This window comes from Sorex araneus, chromosome 4 (genome assembly GCF_027595985.1).
Source record: "Sorex araneus isolate mSorAra2 chromosome 4, mSorAra2.pri, whole genome shotgun sequence".
Classification (NCBI taxonomy): Eukaryota; Metazoa; Chordata; class Mammalia; order Eulipotyphla; family Soricidae; genus Sorex; species Sorex araneus.
In genome coordinates, this window is record NC_073305.1 from 113191482 (window position 1) to 113198335 (window position 6854).

General features: G+C 37.1%; 1 non-coding gene across 1 annotated transcript; it reads right to left on the reverse strand.

The window, feature by feature from the left end:
* Positions 1-6353: 6353 nt before the first annotated feature.
* LOC129404746 (small nucleolar RNA U109) lies at positions 6354-6495 on the reverse strand. The gene has a single exon (XR_008630102.1). It is a non-coding gene; the product is annotated as a small nucleolar RNA U109 (small nucleolar RNA).
* Positions 6496-6854: the final 359 nt, after the last annotated feature.

The following is a 6854-nucleotide window of genomic DNA, read 5'->3' on the forward strand; positions in this document are numbered from 1 at the left end:
AAAAGGGAATCCTAATTAAATGAATTAGAAATGATAAGGGAGACATGGCAACAGATACCATAGAAGTAAAAAGGATCATCAGATTACTTTGAAAATCTTTATGCCTCAAAATGAGAGAGCCTAGAAAAAAAATGGGTAAATTCTTGGATTCCTCTAATCCTCCATGGCTTAACCAAGAAGATATGGAACACCTGAACAGGTCTATCCCTATTGAGAAATTGAAATGGTAATCAAAAGTCTTCCCAGAAAAAAAACTTCAGGCCCAGATGAGCTTAATAATGAGTTTATCCAAACTTTTAAGGAACAGCTACTGCCAAAACTTTTCAGGCTTGTTCAGGAAATAAAAGAAACAGAAATACTCCCAAGCAGCTTCTATAAAGCAAACTTTACTCTGATACAAAAAGCAGAGACAAGACAAAAAGAAATGAGAATTACAGACCAATATCCCTGATGAAAATAAATGTGAAGACCATCAACAAAATACTAGCAAATCAAATCCAACAATTCATGAAAAAGATCATACACCATTATGAAGTGGAACTCATCATAGGGATGCATGGATGGTTTGACATACACAAGTCAATCAATATTGTTTGTATTTTTTTCAGTAAATGACACCACATAGACACAAGAAAAATAATAAAAACCAGTGTTGCTGTGGATATAGGGGAGAAGAAACTCTTAGCTCGTGGGAATGGTCAACCATTTTGGTAAACAACACGGACTCTCCTAAAAAAAATGAGAATTGAATTTCCACATAATCTAGCACTTCCACTTCTTGGCATCTACCCTAAGGCCCTAAACTTTATTGAAAAAATATACTTTTTATAAATCACAATATTACAGTCATACTATAGCAGATTCTCAGAAAAATTATCTACATGTACTTAAAATTCCTAATACAAAACATGCAATATTTTGTTCATAAATTCTTGGAAATTTAAACAGGTGAGCAGACTGTAGCCATTTTCTAGAAGTCATAAGCAAAGATTAAAAATAGACATATCTGCCTCAAAATACCTCCTGGTAGGTATGATTATTTGTTTAGAGATTTTGGTTTTTTATTCTTTTGATATATATGTCTAATTACAGAGAAAATTTTTGTTTTGTAACCTAGATAAAATAATGTAAAATTGAATGTTTCCACAGCCCAATAATTTCTGTGCTATGGTAACAAATAAATAATTTTATCACAGATAGATTTTTCCTGGGACAGAATCTGAAATGGAAATTTGTATGTATATTAATTGTCTGCATGGTTTTGGAAATGATGAAGTAGTGAAGTTGGGATTGAAGGAAATTAGAAATAAGCAGAGAAGAAAAGCTATACAGTTACCTATACATAAGGATCAGTAGAGCTGATGGTCTTTCAGAGATATCCCAAATTGAGATGATGGGACAAGATCTTTATACTCCAGAAATTAGTCTTTGAATGGGATCTTCTGTGCCAACACTACATATTCTTGGGCAAAGCAGCTTCCTTTTGGGGCATGTCAGTTCCTGGGAAATGACTCAGCTCTGACCATTAGTAGCCAATCTAGGAACTGACAGAATGAAGCCTCAGTACTGAGGGGCAGAGCTAAATAAATACATCAACATACACAGAGATTATAGAGCATTCACCTTCTATGAAGTTGTATAGGTTTTTTTTTTTTTGCTGAGAATTGAAGATATCTTGGTGTTCTTTTATTACACTGTAAACAAACCTAAAGTTAATCCAAGTTCATAAAAATTTAATTAAAAATTAAACATTTCAGCAAAATATGTTTAAGACCCTTTAAAATGTTTTTGATAATCCCTGACAGGCATAGAATTTTTATCTCACTAGAATCTACTTTATATAGGAGAGAGAGTGAGAATGTGTGTGCATGTGTGTAATAGGAAGGAAAGAGAGAGAGGGAAATCTTTTCTGCTTCTTATAAGAACATAGTCCTATTAGCTTTGTATCCTACCTTTATTTTCTTCTGAAGTCCTATTCTGGAAATACAATTACACTGGGAATTAGAGCCTCAATATAGCAATTTGAAGAGGAACATTATTTCATTCTTGGCAATCATGTGAGAAAATAACTTGTGTAGAAAAGAAGACAAGGGTCCAGAAAGATCACTCATAGCATATTTTAAAATCATGAATAGAAGCCAGAAATAGAGGTTTATAAGCAAAAGCTTATGAGATAAGGAGAAAAAAAGAAGAGTTCCACAAAACAGATGATAAGAGAATAAAGTATTTTAGGAAAAAAAAGATATTCAGCAACTGGTTGAACTCCACAAGAAGAAAACATTCAGCCCCATAAAAAATGGGGTGATGAAATGAATAGAAACTTTCTCAAGGAAGAAATCTGAATGGCTAAAAGGCACATGAGAAAATGCTCTACATGCTAATCATCAGGGAGATGCAGATCAAAACAACAATGAGATATCATTTCACACCACAGAGACTGGCCTACATCCAAAAGAACAAAAGCAACACATGTTGGCATGGATGTGGAGAGAAAGGGACTCTCTTTCACTGCTGGTGGGAATGCCGACTGGTTCGGCCCTTTTGGAAAACAGTATGGACAATTCTCAAAATATTAGAAACTGAGCTCCCATTTGACCCAGCAATACCACTCCTGGGAATATATCCAGGAGAGGCAAAAAAGTATAGCAGAAATGACATCTGCACTTGTATGTTCATTGCTACACTGATTACAATAGCCAAAATCTGGGAAAAAACAGAGAGCCTGACAATAGATGACTGCTTAAAGAAACTTTGATACATCTACATGATGGAATACTATGCAGCTGTTAGAAAAGATGAAGTCATGAAATTTGCACATAGGTGGATCAACATGGAAAGCACCACATTAAGTGAAATGAGTCAGAAAGAGAGGGACAGGCATAGAAATATTGCACTCATCTGTGGAATATAAAGTAACAGAATGGGAGACTAACACCAGAGAGCAGTAGAGATAAGGACCAGGAGGACTGCTCCACGGCTTAGAAACTGGCCTTACATGTGAGAGGAAAAGGCAGTTCAGATAGAGAAGGGAACACCAAGTAAAGGATGTTAGGAGGACCTATTAGGATTGAAAGATGCACGCCAAAAGTAGATTATAGACCGAAAATGATAGTCTCTCAATGCCGCTATTGCAAACCACAATACTCAAAAGGAGAGAGGGAGCAAAAGGGAATGCCCTGTTGCAGAGAAGGGTGGGTTGTGGGGGAGGGGGTGGTCGTGGTGGGAGGGATCCTGGGACCGTTGGTGGTGAAAAATGGGCACTGGTGGAGGGATGGGTACTCAATCATTGTATGACTGAAAAACAAGCACGAAAGTTTGTAAGCCAGTAACTGTACCTCATGGTGATTCACTACTTTAAAAAAACACTGTGTCACATGTTTTTAACATTTGTCTGTGATTAAAAGCATGCAAATATGCACAGAATGTGACAAGATATCGGTGATATTGGAAATATCTCTTTTAGCAGGCAGATTAAACAAAGGAGGACAAATACTAGGTTTACCACTTATCTGTAGTATATAGAATAACAAGCTAAGAAAATGGAAGATATCAAGGTAGTAAAACTTTTTTTTATTAACTAATTAATTTTTCTTTTTGGATCACACACGGCGATGCACAGGGGTTACTCCTGGCTCTGCACTCAGGAATTACCCCTGGAAGTGCTCAGGGGAATTTATGGGATGCTGGGAATCGAACCCAGGTTGGCCATGTGCAAGGCAAATGCCTTACCCACTGTGCTATCGCTCCAGCCCCAATATGGTAAAACTCTTAATGACACATTACAGGAATGAAAAGGCAATTGAATTGAAGGGAAAAAATGGTGGGATTAAGAAGAGGTGGTATGAAGATAACATAGGGGCAAGGGTCATTGTAGTTTACAGTACTGTTAAAGGAGGGTTTCTTGCATGACATAGTTCAGTACCATTTCCTGGCTTAACATGCACACTTCACTCTATCAGTAACCCAGTGCCCTTCATCTTCACATTCAATCCTGATTCCCCCATTTCCTTCCTTGTATACCACAACTTCATTTTTTTCTTGGTTTTTGGGCCACACTGTGAAGTGCTCATGGGTTACTCCTGCTCTGCACTCAGGGATTTCTCCTGGCAGTGCTCAGGGGACCTTATGGCAGGGGATTAAGTCCCGGTGTGCCATGTGGAAGGCAAATGTCCTACCTACTGTGCTATCACCCTGGCCCCATGCATACCACAACTTCTTGATGTATTCATCTATAGTTGGGCATTTGTGTTGTTTCCATATCTTGGTTATTGTGCTAAATGCTGTGATGAACATAGGTGTGCATATATCCTTAAAAATTAATCTTTTCAACTTAAATACTTTTGGAGATAGATGCCAAGAAGTATATATAGAACAACTTGTTTATCCACTCATTTGTCACTAGTCATTTGTATTCTTTCCATGTCCTATCTTTTGTACTAAACACTCCAATGACCATAGGTGTGCATATATCTTTTTGAATCAATGTTTCTATGTTTTGGCAAAGAACAATTTCTGAAAGACCATAGTCCTAAAGATTCTAAAAAAGAGTCCTAAGAGACCTTTTTTTTCTGTCTACTTGGCATGGTTTGCAACATTATATTCTCCAATATGTGTGAGACCACACTTGCCCCTCATTTCCTGTTTTCCAAATAGTTTGATATAGCTATCAAAAACCAGATCCTAATCTCAGAGTCTCAGGATTACCAATTTCTCGGTTTTGAGTATAGACAAATACTGTATGTGATTTTGATTTCTTATTTGTAAAATGAGTTTAAATTATAAGTGTTTCTCACATAGGGTACTATAGAGATTCAATTAACTAATAAATTTAAGTGATCAAAATGGCACAAAGCAAGTGCTATTAAACTATTTATAAAATAAACTTGCTTATAATTTACAAAAATTTGTTTTTCATTGTTAAAATTTCATGTAACAATTGAAATTGAGAACAGGTTGTCATTGCGGAGAGTGGTTTACTGAAGTGGAGATTGCAGTAGAAACTATCATTGGGATTTATCTGGTTTAGAATTTGAAGCAACTCCATTTAATAGCAACTCTTGGACCCCAGAAGATCCTATAATTCTTGCAAGTAGTTTAACCAGAGCAGTATTTAATTTTTATAATTCATTCATTCTAAGATAATTTTATATAAGTTCTCATAACAATAACAATCTTTTTGTAACGCTATTTCTTCTTTTTTTATTTTTTTTTTAATTTTTATTGAATCACCATGTGGAAAGTTACAAAGTTCTCAGGTTTATGTCTCAGTTATACAATATTCAAACACCCATCCCTTCACCAGTGCCCATATTCCACCACCAAAAACCCCAGTATACCCCCAGCCCCCGCCCCCACCCTCAACTGTATAACTGATGAATTTCACTTCATTTTCTCTTTACCTTGATTACGTTCCATATTTCAACACAAAACTCACTATTGTTATTGGAGTTTCCCCCCAATAAAGACAGCCCTTTCCAAGGAAGCATTTGATAGTTTTCCACTGCTGAGAATGAAGAGATATGTAGCCCCACTGCTCCAAGTACATGACTCTTTTTTTCTTTTTCCTTTTCCTCTTTTTTTTTTCCCCCTCATCCCTCTTCCCGCACCTCATAGTATGGTGGATGCGACGCTGCGTTTCTCCCTGAAAATGGGAAACAACCAGGAAAGAGGGATATTTCCTCTTCTCGGCCGGCGTGGGACTGTTGCTTAGTTCACAGTCCAGAGAAATGGCTGCTACTTTAATAACCTTCAATATTTCAACAAAAACTCACTGTTATTATTTGGAGTTTCTCCCCCAAGTCAGACCTGTTAAAAAGGAACCGTTTCACATTGCTGACAATTATAGATGTTAAGTCGCGGTTTTGGATTTCTGTATAAAGTCCAGGGAAAATTCTGCCAGAAATCGCATAGCCCAGCTCACAGTCCCAGTGCATTGGGGCAAGAAGTCTCTGGAATCAAAGTCTTTAGGTGCAGAGGGTCCGTTTCACTCTCAGCAGCTCCGAATTTATCTGGGCCTAGGGCGTGCCGGTTACACCCACTTCCCATGATTCCCTAGGAGCCCCAACTGTAAAAATCATATACCTCTGGGTTAGGAGTCTTAGAAGATGGCTCCTGCCATGTGGATGTTGCTGCCGCTGCCATTTTCCATGCAGGAAGATGGGGTGGGGAGGAAAGATCCACCCCAGGGCAGCACAGTGTTATAGCCCAGTTCACAGTCCCAGTGCATTGCTATAAGAAGCTGTGCTGGATGCCCGAATGTGTTAGGTCTCTAGATTCAAAGTCTTTAGGCACAGAGGGTCCATTTCACTCTCAGCAGCTCCGAATTTATCTGGGTTCTTCTTTTTTTTGGTCACTTGTGTAGGAGAAATAGACTACTACTCAACCTCTAATGTAAGTTTGGTAGCCTTGAAGACTCCTTTTTTCCTTTTTAATGTAGCACGTTATGGATGTATTCCTGCCCCTAAAGGAATGAGAAGCAGGTATTTTCACATGCAATATACTTTCTTTCTAATATTATTCAACAAACTACGATATTCAATTCTGCCACAACATGACTATTCTTTGATAAAATACTTATGGTCATTTCATCATAGCCTTGATAAGAAAAAAACAATTCTACTTGACTTAACTTGGTTTTTATTTAATGTTGTTTGGTTTAAAATTACTGATTCTGCAGTTGGTGTGAGAGCACAGCAAGTATAAAAAGGATACTTTGCCCATTATATCTCCATTATTACTACATATTGAAATTCTCATAAATATTTAGTTAGGAATTTGGAGTCCATCTCTGAAGTTCAATCACATAAAGTTTATCTTCTCTTTCCCATTTATATTATCTTATGTCTCTCAAGAGT